Source organism: Piliocolobus tephrosceles, chromosome 6 (genome assembly GCF_002776525.5).
Source record: "Piliocolobus tephrosceles isolate RC106 chromosome 6, ASM277652v3, whole genome shotgun sequence".
In the NCBI taxonomy this organism is placed as follows: Eukaryota; Metazoa; Chordata; class Mammalia; order Primates; family Cercopithecidae; genus Piliocolobus; species Piliocolobus tephrosceles.
Window position 1 is genome coordinate 103,960,230 of NC_045439.1, and position 13,268 is coordinate 103,973,497.

General features: G+C 50.8%; 1 pseudogene; it reads left to right on the forward strand.

The window, feature by feature from the left end:
- The window catches only part of LOC111553699, a 27,189-nt pseudogene that overhangs the window by 10,770 nt on the left and 3,151 nt on the right, over positions 1-13,268 (forward strand).

Here is a 13,268-nt window from a genome sequence, read left to right on the forward strand (position 1 = left end):
TACAGGAAAAGCAAGAAAGCCAGCAAAACCAGGGAGCCCTAAAGAGGCAGTTAGAGGTGAGTGGAGGGTGTGAAGTTCCCTCCTGTCCTCTGGAGAATGTTGCTTTCCTTTTCTTTCAGCACTTGCTTGGCTTTTCTCCCAAAGGTTCAAATCCAGAGAACCAACATACTGATGTCTGAGAAAGGAAAATTAAATACTGAACTCTATCATATGCAATGTGCTGCCAGAAACTTTGAAAGTGGGAATCTGGGCATCCTGTCATCCTTCAGCCTGGTGCTTTGACAGGACTTTTGGGGGAGTCCTTTGGGCCCCGTCTCAACCTCTCTCATTTCAGGAGAGTCCACGGATCTGGCCAGCCGCCTGCAGTATTCCCAGCAGTGTGTCGGAGAGTTGGATTGGACTCTTTGCTGTCTCCACGCAGCAGAAGAACATGGACAGGGTGAGTCCGATCGCCTGCCCCATCCCTTGGCAGCCCAGGTTCCCAGATGGGGGAGTGAGGGACCTTTAGGTCCCTTCTGCAGGATGGAGTGTCCTGCCCAGAAAACAGCATGGGCCATTTCTCATTGCTTTTGTGTGTGGTTGTTAGAGGCAGCCTAGGGCTGAGTTGGCTGCTGTGGGTGAGTTGGGGAACGCTGTGGGGAGCAAGCAGAGCTTGGACGTGGAGCACTGGATGCAGAGCTCGGAGGCCAAGTGCCTACCGTGCCCTTACCTGGCTGTGGCCTTGGCCAGGTCCTAGGTGGGGGATATGGTACTTGGACTGTGAAGGTACAGAAGAGTATCTTTAGTATGTTACCATTTGTGTAGAGAGAGGGAATATGTGTGTGTGTGTGTGTGTGTGTAAGTACTATGATAATATACATAAAACATGCTTGAAAGTGGTTTCAGAGCCACTGGCTGCGTTTTCTTGAGGCTCAAAAATGAGAAACAAACTAGGAAAGAAGGGAATTTATTGCTGTAACCGGATACAAGGAGAAGGCTGGAGATAATCCCACCAGACCAACTCGAAGTGTTACAATTTTCTTAATGCTCATATAGGTTGGGGTTATGTGCTTACGTGCAGCATAGCATTCACCTAAGTCTATTGACAACTAATTTTGTTTCAACTAGAAAGTCAGAGGCAAAAAGTGCTGGCTTAGTCTGATTAAGCTGTGAGGGCCCTGGTACCCTCAAGGCCTGTCTACTGTGGTACCAGAGTGATTATTTCTATCTTATCTCCCTCACAGCTTGGTCTGGAGAGCTGCCTTAGACTCTCCAATGAATCTATTCAAACAGCTGCCTCTGTTACCTTGACTCGTCTCAGATTCCGTCAACCCGAGACTAGGAATATAAGACTGTCTCTATTATTTTGACTTGCTCCAGGTTAGGGAGAAGCCTATGCAAGGGTCCTACTGACCATATGTTTCATTTCTAGCTTTGATACCTGGGCATGAATTTCTCTACGTTTAACTATTTGCTCAATGTTAAGGCAGCTCTGTGGAAATTTGTTTGTGTAAACTGGAGTGCTGTGCAGGGCTGTCTGTGTGACTGTCGTGAAGGCCTGTCTGTGTGATTGTCAGGGAGAATTGGCCTGCCACAAAAGGATTCATACAAAACTCAGGAGAGAGACACAGGGTGGCTGGGAGATATTTCCCTTCTGTACCTTCTGAGTTTTGGACTATGTGAATTTATCATCCTTTCAAAAAGTGAACGAAAGATTAATTTCCTCCTTCCTTTCTGTGTCCCAACCCCTATTTAAAAAAAGGGCTTAGAGAATCAGATATACCTGGGTGTTCAAATCCCAGCTCTGTCTGAGTGATCTAAGGCAAGCAATTAACCTCTAATACCCCATGTTTTTTATCTCAACAGACGTAATAGTAGTAACTGTCTCACATGGTGGTTGTGAGAATTAAATGGATTGCTAGCATGGTGCCTGGTGAAGCACTCAAAGGTTCAAACAGTGGTAGCAATAATGGTAATAACAATAGCAATATTCTCTGATCTCTCTGGGCCTCTGGTAACCAGCTATAAATTCGATCTCTTTCCCTGTCCCTTCCATCTTTATTGAGTTCTTTGAGAAACAAATGAGACTATGGGCTTGGAAATGCCTTGAAAATATGTCAGCTGTGATTGAGAGTAAGGCAGTGTTAACTGGGGAATAGTTATTATAGCTATTGTTACTGGTCAGCCAGCTCTCCTCTGCCTGCTATATCCTGACTTAACCTTTCTGTATTTACAGTATAACAAGGAGGTAACCAAAGACAGAGATGCCCCCAGGCTGGAGTTATACAAGAACAGGTAGGACGGGGGAGGGTGGGATGGGAGGTCTGGGGCCCTTAGCATGGGTGATGTCCTGGGAGGTGGCTGGCTGTGCCCCTGACTCACGGTGTGGCCTTGGGGAACTCATGTCTTCTCTCTGGCGTGCCACCTGTGACTTTTGATTCCTGAAGTCCCTTCCAGTGCCACGGTTCTGTGGTTGTGGGGCGAAGCTAGAGGAGCCGTCCTTTCTGCTCTTCATTGTAGTCCTTTCTGTTCTTCATTCCTTTCTCTCCTGCCTCTGGCCATAGCCAAAACAATGAGGACCTGAAGCAGAAGAACTCCGAACGAGAAGAGAAGCTTCCAGTCCTAGTGACCACGAAGTCAGGGATTTAACTCAACTTGAAGGAGCTGCACAGGAAGCTGGAGAGGGCTGAGCTCCTGTTTCAGGCAAGAGGCTGCAGCCTCAGGGGTGGTGGGAGCCCCATCCAGCTGGGGACATGGTCTGGGGATCATGCACGGTATGGGATGGCTCCAGCCAAGAGCTGGAAAATTTAGGTCCTTGTTCTGGTCCTGCCATAGAATCCTCTAGAGACTGCTAAAAATCTACCAACTGGGGCCCTGCCATAGACCTGGGGAATCAGAATCTCAGGGTTAGAGCTTACATTTTTTAAAAAATTGCATCATGGATGAAAACCATTATTATGCAGATTACACTTATATGGCTAGCTCATGAGTCTGTTTATTTCCTTCTGAGGTTCAAGCCAACACTTCGACTATTCCACGGTAATAATAAGAGAGTAGAGTTTTTGTTTGTTTGTTTTTTATTTTTGGATGGGGCCTCCCTGTATCACCAGGGCAGGAGTGCAGTGGCGTGATCTTGGCTCACTGCAACCTCCACCTCCCAGGCTCTAGCGATCCTCCTGCCTCAGCTTCTCAAGTAGCTGGGACTACAGGTGCACGCCACCATGCCTGGGTAACTTTTGTATTTGTAGAGACGGGGCTTTGCCATGTTGCCCAGGCTGGTCATGAACTCCTGATCTCAAGCAATCCACCCACCTCAACCTCCCAAAGTGTTGTTATTACAGGCATGAACCACCATCCTTGGCCTGAAATCTTTAAAAAAAATTTTAATTTTTTATTTCTAAAGCAAAGAAACTCGACAGTAGAGATCTTTATTGACCAAGTTGTACATTAAGCCAGGCTCTAGACCTTTTAAAGGGCACTATGTGGAACAGCCCAGGCTCCCCAGATCTGGACTTCTCACTATTTACCATTCGATTTGATTCTAGGAAGTCGGCACGAAACAGTCTTAGGTTCCCTGCCTCCAGACCCTATTTTCCTGCCTCATAGAGGTTTATGTTACTGTCCTTTTGGGAGAATCCCTTCTCTTTCTGTACTTGCTTGGCTTTTCTCCCAAAGGTTCAAATCAGACAGTTGGAATCTTGATGTTTGAGAAAGCAGAATTGAAGACAGCACTGTATCGCACTGAACGTGCTGCCAGGCAGTTTGAAGGTGGGAATCTGGGCACCCATCGTCCTTCAACCTGGCACTTTGACAGGCTTTTAGGGGTAGTCCTTTGGGTCCCATCTCAACCTCTCTCATTTCAGGAGAGTCCATGGATCTGGTCAGCAGCCTGCAGTATTTGCAGCAGTTTACGGGAGAGTTGGAACGAACTCTCTTTGCTGTCTCCATGCAGCAGAAGAACATGGACAGGGTGAGTCGTACAGCCTGCCCCATCCCCTGGCAGCCCAGCTTCCCAGATGGAGGCGTTGAAGCTGGTTATGAAGCTCTTAATGCTAACCAGCAGTTACAGCAGGCCATGGAGGAGCGGCCACAGCTGGAAGCACACCTGGGGCAGGTGAGGCTTTGCAGAGGGAGGGATGTGGAAGGAAGATAACCCCAGATGGCCAGGAGCAGGTGAGGACCAGTGACAGCCCTTCCTAACTTCTGTGCCCATTCTTGCAGGTGATGGAGTCACTGAAACAACTACAGTTGGAGAAAGATCAACGCGCTGAGAATCTGAAAGGAGAAAGCACCTTGTGGTGGCAGAGGATGCGGGAGATGTCAGAGGAGGTGAGAGCTGACCCTTCAGCCCCAACCACAGATAGGTCACTTGATTGTTCCAGGCCTCTGTGAAATGGGAGGAGCACAGCCAGAGGTGGTCATGGGTCTGGGCTTTGTGGAGGTAGGGGCAGAGAGGGAGATGGTAGCCTGTCCAGCCACCAGCCCTGCTCTCCAGGGCCCTTCCCCACTGTGCTTTGGGCAGGTGCACATGTTGAGGGAGGAGAGGGCACATAGCATGAGTCTAGTACAGGAGCTGGAGACGAGCTTGGCTGAACTAAGGAACCAGATGGGTAAGTTGGGGCTGGTGTGACCTGGGAGCAGGACTGGCATCAGAGGGCTGTGGGGATGGCTTAGAATGCCCCAGGGAGGTGGGCACATGGAAGGGCTTTGAGGCAGAGGGAAAGAGGTCTGTGCCAGGAGATGGCAAGTCTTGTCATCTTCATGAGCCTCAGTTGTCCCCATCAGCCAAGAGGAAAAAGTGCCTGTTGTCAGCCACCCACAGTTGTCTGTACCTGAAAGTGGCTTGGAAGATTGGCTACCATCAGGGTGTGAGGAATCATTAGCAGGGAGGCCAATTTTGGGGAGCTTGAGGGGAGGAGTGGATCAAGAGGAGGATTTTTTTTTTTTTTGCGAATGCAGAGGGTTTTTTTGAGAATCATTAGCAGGGAGGCCAAGTCTGGGGAGCCTGAGAGGAGCTGTGTACCAAGAGGAGGGTTTTTTCGAGAATCCAGAGGCCCTTATTGTCTGCTTCCTTTCTCAGCTGAATCCTCACCCCTGGAGCCCCCAGCAGTGGGCACAGCCCTCATGTGAAGTGGCACTTCTGAAAGGACCTGTGAGCCAGAGCCCTGCTTTGATGGCTGTGGGCGAGAGGGGATGATTTTTCTGATCTGCCTCCATTCTTCCCAGTGCCATGGGAGGCAGACACCAAGTTCTGGGCTCTCCAGCTGCAGCAGCAGCTACCAGCAGAGGCTGAGCACCTGTGGAAGGAGCTGGAGAGTGTGGCAGGACAGCTCCAGTGGGCCCACATGCAAGACAATAGGGGCTTGAAACGCCTGAACTGGGAGCAGGAGGAGAGGCTTCTGGAGCTGAGCTCTGAGGGGAGCAGGCGGAGGTACGCAGGCAAACCCTGGGGACCATGCAGAACGACCTCACCACCATCAGCCCTGCACTCTCCCAGAACCCTGAGCTCAAGGAGCAGCTGCAGAGAGCAGCTTTGTAAAACTGGTGCATCCCACCTGGGGAGACTGTCCTCCTCCCTAGCCCTCCAAGACTTTGTTTCCCCACCTGTTAAGTGGGGTCAGTGTAGCCCTCATGTGAAGTGGCACTTCTGAAGGGACCTGTGAGCCAGAGCCCTGCTTTGATGGCTGTCAGGGAGAGGGGATCATTTTTCTAATCTGCCTCCATCCTTCCCGGTGCCATGGGAGGCAGACACCAAGTTCTGGGGTCTCCAGCTGCAATGGGTGGCGTGATTGCTTGTCTCTGTCCAGAACGATGAGAACGTGGAGATCACCAGTGCATTTTAGTCTGAGCAGCACATCAAGGAGGAGCTGCCGGAGAAGCTGGGTGAGCTGTAGGAGATGGTAATCCCTGCTGATTATGCCACTGCAAGGGAGAAGAGAGAGGCAGACAGCTACACTGTACATTGCCCAGACTACTACTTCCTCATCACTGTCCTCTGCCCAGGAGGGGCCCAGTTAGGGTCACTCTGTGGCACAGACTGGCCTTCTGGAAGAACAGTGCCTTTCTCCGCCCTGACTTTGGTACACCTTCCTCCAGCCTGCTGTGGCTGCCACCGGTCAGAACCTGCTGCTGTCTTTTGCTGAGCTCTAGGGGGAGTGAGGTCCTCATGTATTCATGAAGGAGGCTGTGCAGCCCCTGCTTTGAGCTTTGGCCATTCGAAATGCTGCCTAGCAGCCCAAGGCCCGGGCAAACCATATCTACACCCCCAAGTGGCTCCAAGCACGTGTGACTGTCAGTCTGACTGCACCAGCATCTGTCCTACCTGTTCCACACTCTTGTGTCCATGGCACTGAGGCACCTTCTCTCCCGCATGGCCCCCTAATGCCCTGTGCTCTGTTCTGTGACAGACGCCAAAGACCATGCTGTGTCTGTATAGCCACCTGCTGATGACACCGTGTTACCTGGTGGTGTCCCTTGCCCTGGTGCCAGTCTCGCTAGCTTAGCGGCACCTCAGGTTCGTGCCTCCTCCTCCTCTGCCCACCGCCCTCCTGTACCTACTATGGATTCTCTTCTTTTTCACAAGTAGTTTGTTCCCTAGGGTGAAGTGCCCTTCCTGGGGACTGGGATTGGGGAAGGCTGAAACTGGGCTTTTCCTTGAGGTTTGGGGAGATAGAATATTGTTGGAATGAGCTTGGTAACTTGGCTCACCCTGCCCTCGGTGATTCTTACAGAAATTGAATGACCATCTCATATGTTTCTTCCCACACAGAATCATGATACTAGCCCCAATCTCATGGATGAAAGTAAGTGAGTGTCTCCTATTGGGGCAGCAGTCTCTAGGCTGAGGGAGTCAGGGAGACCACTGTCTAAGACCTTCTTTCCCATTGAGCCACCTGCACTCCTGACATCTGTGTCTCTGCCCTTAGGACCTTCTCATCAACCGAGAGCCTGCAACAACTCTCCCAACAGCTCAATGGCATTGCTTCTGAGGTACTTCAGAAATTGTGGCCCAGAGGGGAGTGCGGGGAGAAGGAAAGTATGATAGAAAGAAGCTGAGGCAGGGATCACAAGAGAGAGGAAAGATCCTGGGACCAGCCGATTTGCTGGGCAATGTTGAGGAAGTTGCCCCTTCCCTGAGGCTTCTTCCTTGAAGCTGTTCATATGAAGGAGTTGGACCCCGTGGCTGGTTACATCATTTTATCCTGCAGAAACACAAGATGAGAGCTGCTTGGAGGGAGGGATGGTGGGGAGATAAGAACCATGAGAGAAGTTGGCAGAAAGAGGTTACGGGATGAAGGGTCCGAGCTATGCAGAAAAGAAAATGTTGCCAGTTGCTGGGGAAGAAAGGAAGTCAGAGGGCTTAGACACAGAGGATCTTCATGCACACCCTCATCTCTTGTAGTCAGCAACATGTATCCGTGCGGAGGGTCCTGCATCATCTGCTACCTTGAAGGATCTGGAGGTAAGAGGCCCTGGGCCATGACCCAGTGACCCTGCAGGCTAGCCCTCCAACCTCCTCCCACAGCGGGGGCTGGGTGCCCCTCTGCCAGCTGAGACAGCTCACGCACACCCCAACCCTAATGATTGCTCTCTCTACCTCTCCCCTCAATCCTCCTCCAACTCCTCCTCTCTTCATGTGCCTCAGAGCAGATACCAAGAGGTAACAGTTGCCCTGGGCTCGAGTTATATAACACTCAGTCAACTGAATAAAACCATCGAGTCATTGGTAAGAGTTCAATGGGGTCCGCTGATTCCACACGGCAAGTCCTGGGCTCCAGTTTCCCCTTGGGGCCCTGAAGAAAGGACTGGGGGTCCTTGATGCCAAGGGCAAATGGGGAGCTGGGGGGCCATGGCCTCAGCTGGAGGGACCCCAGAGCACAGAGCATGCATCATGGCTCTTCTGTTGCTGCCTTCTTTGCCTACTATCTCTTCTCCAGACACCCCTGCTCCAGCTCTTGCCACACATGCCCTGGGGTTGTGGCTTCTCAGGGAAGCACTGGCCTGATTAGTTTTCAGGAGCCCCGTATTTCCACCCTGACTCAGGCCCTAATTTGTTCTTTGATTCTGGATAAGCCATCTCTCCTTCTTGGGCTTGTGTTTTCCAGGGAAGTCAAGTTAGAGAGTATCAAAAGTCTCTGTTAGCTCTGAGAGTCCATGATTTAAAGGTCCAGTAGAATGTAAACCTCAGGGCCAGGGGATCCTGTCTGTCCTTTTCTGTCCTATATCTCTGCTGTAAAGAACCATACCTGGCCCGTACGTGCTCAGTCAATGTTTGTTGAGTGAATGCACCTTTCTAAATCACAAGCTGGTAGAAGGGTGAGCTTTTTTCAGACTCCATCTCTAAAGGTTTATGTTACTGTCCTTTCGGGAGAATCCAGATTCAGACTTTCAGTTCTGTGGCTGTGGGCCAAAACCAACAAAGACCCAAATCTTCTGTCCTTGGGAGCTTGAGGAGAGTTGACCAGCTCATGATCCCAGTGAGTCTGAGAACTTTGCCTTTAAAATCCACTCCTGACCTCTGCCTACCGCTTCATGGCCTGGGGAATAGAGTTGAAGGGGCCACTCTTGGTCTCTTTCCTTTGACTCTCCCAAGGAAACAACACATCCAAGAAATTGTCGATCTTATGGAAGTAGTAATGTGATTTCTTTGCTCACAGCATGACTGCTGGGTTTGGGGGGCACTCAGATGTAGAGGCCCCAGTCTTGTCTTGCCCACTCCCAGCCTGGAGAAGAAGGCTTACCCCCAGATTCCACCTCATCCCCACAGAGTCCCTGATAACCTGGTCCCATGGGTGGGCCTGTCCTGGGGCATTGGTGGCATTCAGGGGGCAAGTCCCTTGCCGGGCCATCTCTGCCTCCCCCTAGTGAGAGCTCTGTCTTCTTTTTCCTACAGGAAAAGCAAGAAAGCCAGCAAAACCAGGGAGCCCTAAAGAGGAAATTACAGGTGAGTGGAGGGCGTGAAGTTCCCTCCTGTCCTCTGGAGAATGTTGCTTTCCTTCTCTTTCAGCATTTGCTTGGCTTTTCTCCCAAAGGTTCAAATCAGGTAATTGGAATTTTGATGTTTGAGAAAGCAGAATTGAAGACAGCACTGTATCACACTGAATGTGCTGCCAGGCAGTTTGAAGGTGGGAATCTGGGCACCCATCATCCTTCAACCTGGCGCTTTGACAGGCCTTTAGGCCTTTGGGCCCCATCTCAACCTCTTTCATTCTAGAAGAGGCCAAGGATCTGGCCAGCCATCTGCAGTATTCCTGGAAGCATGTGGGTGAGTTGCAACGGGAGCAGAGGAAGGCAGATAACGGTAAGTCCAACCACTTGCCCCATACCCTGCTTTCCAGATGGAGGAGTGAGGGACCTTTAGGTCCCTTCTGCAGGATGGAGTGTCCTGCCCAGAAAGCAGCATGGGCCATTTCTTGCTGCTTTTGTGCGTGGTTGTTAGAGTCAGCCTGCGGCTGTGTTGGCTGCTGTGGGTGAGTTGGGGGCACTGTTGGGAGCAAGCACTGGATGCAGAGCTCGGAGGCCAAGTGCCTACCCTGCCCTTACCTGGCTGTGGCCTTGGCCAAGTCCTAGGTGGGGGATATGGTACTTGCACTGTGAAGGTACAGAAGAGTATCTTTAGTATGTTACCATTTGTGTAGAGAGAGGGAACATGTGTGTGTGTGTTTGTGTGTGTACTATGATAATATACATAAAACATGTCTGCAAGAATTTGTAAAAAACTTAGGAGAGAGGAACGGGGTGGCTGGGAGATATTTCCTTTCTGTATTTTCTGAGTTTTGGACTATGGGAATGTACCCTTCAAAAACTGAACACCAGATTATCCCCCTTTCTTTCTGTGCCCCCACCCCCAGCTGTTAAGTGGAGGGTGTCCAGCTTCTTGGCATCTTGAACAAAGAATTGGACAAAATGCACAAAGTGAGGAAGGAATGGAGGGATTTATTGAAACTGAAAGCACACTCCACAGTGTGGGAGTGCACCCGAGCATAAGGGCTCAAAGGCACCGTTAAAGAATTTTTGGGAGTTTACCACCTAGAGGATTCCGTTGGTTACTTCGGGTATGCCCTATGTAAATGGAGAGGATGAAGTAAAGTTACAAAGTCATTTAGCCATAGGCTCCATGGGGAGGATATTTCCTGTTATAGCTGAAGTGTGAACAGGCCTTATGTTACCTGCGTCCAGATCCTAATTTCCTGCCTGATAGCGAAAAAATGGGCTTAGAAAATCAGATATACCTGAGTGTTCAAATCCCAACTCTGTCTGATGATCTTAGGCAAGCACTTAACCTCTAACACCCCATGTTTTTCAACTACACAATAGAGGTGATAATAGTAACTGCCTGCTATGGTGGTTGTGAGGATTAAATGGGATTGCTAGCATGGTGCCTGGTGAAGCACTCAATAAAGGTTCCCACAGTGGCAGTCATAACGGTAATAACAATAGCAATATTCTCTTTTCTCTCTGGGCCTCTGGTAACCAGCTATAAATTTGATCTCTTTCCCTGTCCCTTCCGCCCTTACTGAGTTCTTTGAGAAACAAATGAGACTGTGGGCTTGGAAATGCCTTGAAAACGTGTCAGGCGTGATTGAGAGTGAGGAAGTGTTACTGTGGAATAGTCACTGTAGCTGTCGTTCCTGGTCTGCCAGCTGCTCCTCTGCCTGCTGTATCCTGACTTCACCTTTCTGTATTTTCAGTACAACAACCAGTTAACCGGAGACAGTGATGCCCTCAGGCTGAAGTTATATAAGAACAGGTAGGACGGGGGACGGTGGGATGGGAGTTCTGGGGCCCTTAGCATGGGTGATGTGCTGGGAGGTGGGAGGGGTGCAGGTGAGTATGGTGAGGTGGTCATACAGGTTTGTCTGTGTGCACAGGCTGAGCTCTAGTACTGGCTGTGCCCCGAATCATGGTATAGCCTTGGGCAACTCATATCTTCTCTCTGGCGTGCCACCTGTGACTTTTGATTCCTAAGGTCCCTTCCAGTGCCACGGTTCTGTGGTTGTAGGGTGAGGGTAGAGGGTTGATCACCAAAGCAGCACTTTCTGTTCTTTGTTCATTCCTTTCTCTACTGCCTCTGGCCATAGCAACAGCAATATGGAGCTGAAGCAGGAGAACTCAGCTTTGGCAGAGCAGCTTCAAGTTGCTTACTGACTGACAAGGCAGGGATGCAGTGTAACTCGGAGGAGCTGAAAAAGAAACTAGAACTCACTGACCTCATGCTTCAACAAGCGAGAGGCTGCAGCCCCAGGGGTGGTAGGAGCCCCATCCACTAGGGATCATGCAGGGTATGGGGAGGCTCCAGCCAAGAGCTGGAAAATTTGGGTCCTTGTTCTGGTCCTGCCATAGAATCCTCTAGAGACTGCTAAAAATCTACAAACTGGGGCCCTGCCATAGACTTAGGGAATCAGAATCTTAGGGTTAGGGCATAAATTTTTTTTTTTTTTTAATGCATCATAGATGAAAACCATTATTTTATAGATTACACTTATATGGCTAGCTCATGAGTCTGTTTATTTCCTTCTGAGGTTCAAGCCAACACTTCGACTATTCCACGGTAATAATAGAGAGTAGAGTTCTTGTTTGTTTGTTTGTTTGTTTTGGGATGGGGTCTTGCTCTGTCACCGGGGCTGGAGTGCAGTGGCATGATCTTGGCTCATTGCAACCTTCACCTTCCAGGCTCAAGCGATCCTCCTGCCTCAGCCCCTCAAGTAGCTGGGACTATAGGCACACACCACCACGCCTGGGTAATTTTTGTATTTGTAGAGACACGGCTTCGCCATGTTGCCCAGGCTGGTCTCGAACTCCTGAGCTCAAGCAATCCACTCACCTCAGCCTCCCAAAGTGTTGGGATTACAGGCACGAGCCACCATGCCCAGCCTGAGATCTCTTTAAAATTATTTTTTATTTCTAAAGCAAAGCAACTTCACAGTAGAGATCTTTATTGACCAAGTTGTACATTGAGCCTAGCTTGAGCCCTTTTAAGGGGCACTGTGTGGAACGGCCCAGGCTCCTCAGATAGAAACTTCTCTTTCTTTACCATTCAGTTGTCTAGCTGGTGTGAAGGCCCTAATGCTAACCAGCAGTTACAGCAGCCCATGGAGGAATGGGCACAGCTGGAATCTACCTGGGGCAGGTGAGGCTTTGCAGAGGGAGGGATGTGGAAGGAAGGTGACCCCAGGGGGCCAGGAACAGGTGAGGACCAGTGGCAGCCCTTCCTGACTTCTGTGCCCATTCTTGTAGGTGATGGAGTGGCTGAAGTATCTGCAAATGGAGGGAGACCAGTATGCCGAGTATCTGCATGGAGAGAGCGCCATGTGGTGGCAGAGGATGCGGGAGATGTCAGAGGAGGTGAGAGCTGACCCTTCAGCCCCAACCACAGATAGGTCACTTGATTGTTCCAGGCCTCTGTGAAATGGGAGGAGCACAGCCAGAGGTGGTCATGGGTCTGGGCTTTGTGGAGGTAGGGGCAGAGAGGGAGATGGTAGCCTGTCCAGCCACCAGCCCTGCTCTCCAGGGCCCTTTCCCCCCGTGCTTTGGGCAAGTGCATACATTGAGGGAGGAGAGGGCACATAGCATGAGTCTAGTACAGGAGCTGGAGACGAGCTTGGCTGAACTAAGGAACCAGATGGGTAAGCTGGGGCTGGTGTGACCTGGGAGCAGGACTGGCATCAGAGGGCTGTGGGGTGGCTTAGAATGCCCCAGGGAGGTGGGCGCATGGAAGGGCTTTGAGGCAGAGGGAAAGAGGTCTGTGCCAGGCGATGGCAAGTCTTGTCATCTTCATGAGCCTCAATGTCCCCATCAGCCAAGAGGAAAAAGTGCCTGTTGTCAGCCACCCACAGTTGCCTGTACCTGAAAGTGGCTTGGAAGATTGGCTACCATCAGGGCGCGAAGAGTTGTTAGCAGCAGGGAGGCCAAGTTTGGGGAACCTGAGATGAGCTATGCACCAAGAGGGGGGTATTTTTGAGAATCCAGAGGCCCTTATTCCTTATTGTCTGCTTCCTTTCTCAGCTGAACCCCCACCCCCGGAGCCCCCAGCAGGGCCCTCCCGAGGTGGAGCAGCAGCTACAAACAGGCTGAGCATGTGCGGAAGAAGCCGGAGAATCTGGCAGGGCAGCTTTAAGCCCAAGTGGAAGAAAATGAGGGCTTGAGTCTCCTGAACTGGGAGCAGGAGGAGAGGCCGCTGGAGCAGGAGAGGCTTCTGGAGCTGGAGCGGAATGCTGCTTCCTTTCTTAGCTGAACCCCCATCCCTGCAGCTCCCAGCAGGGCCCTCCGAGGTGGAGCAGCAACTACAA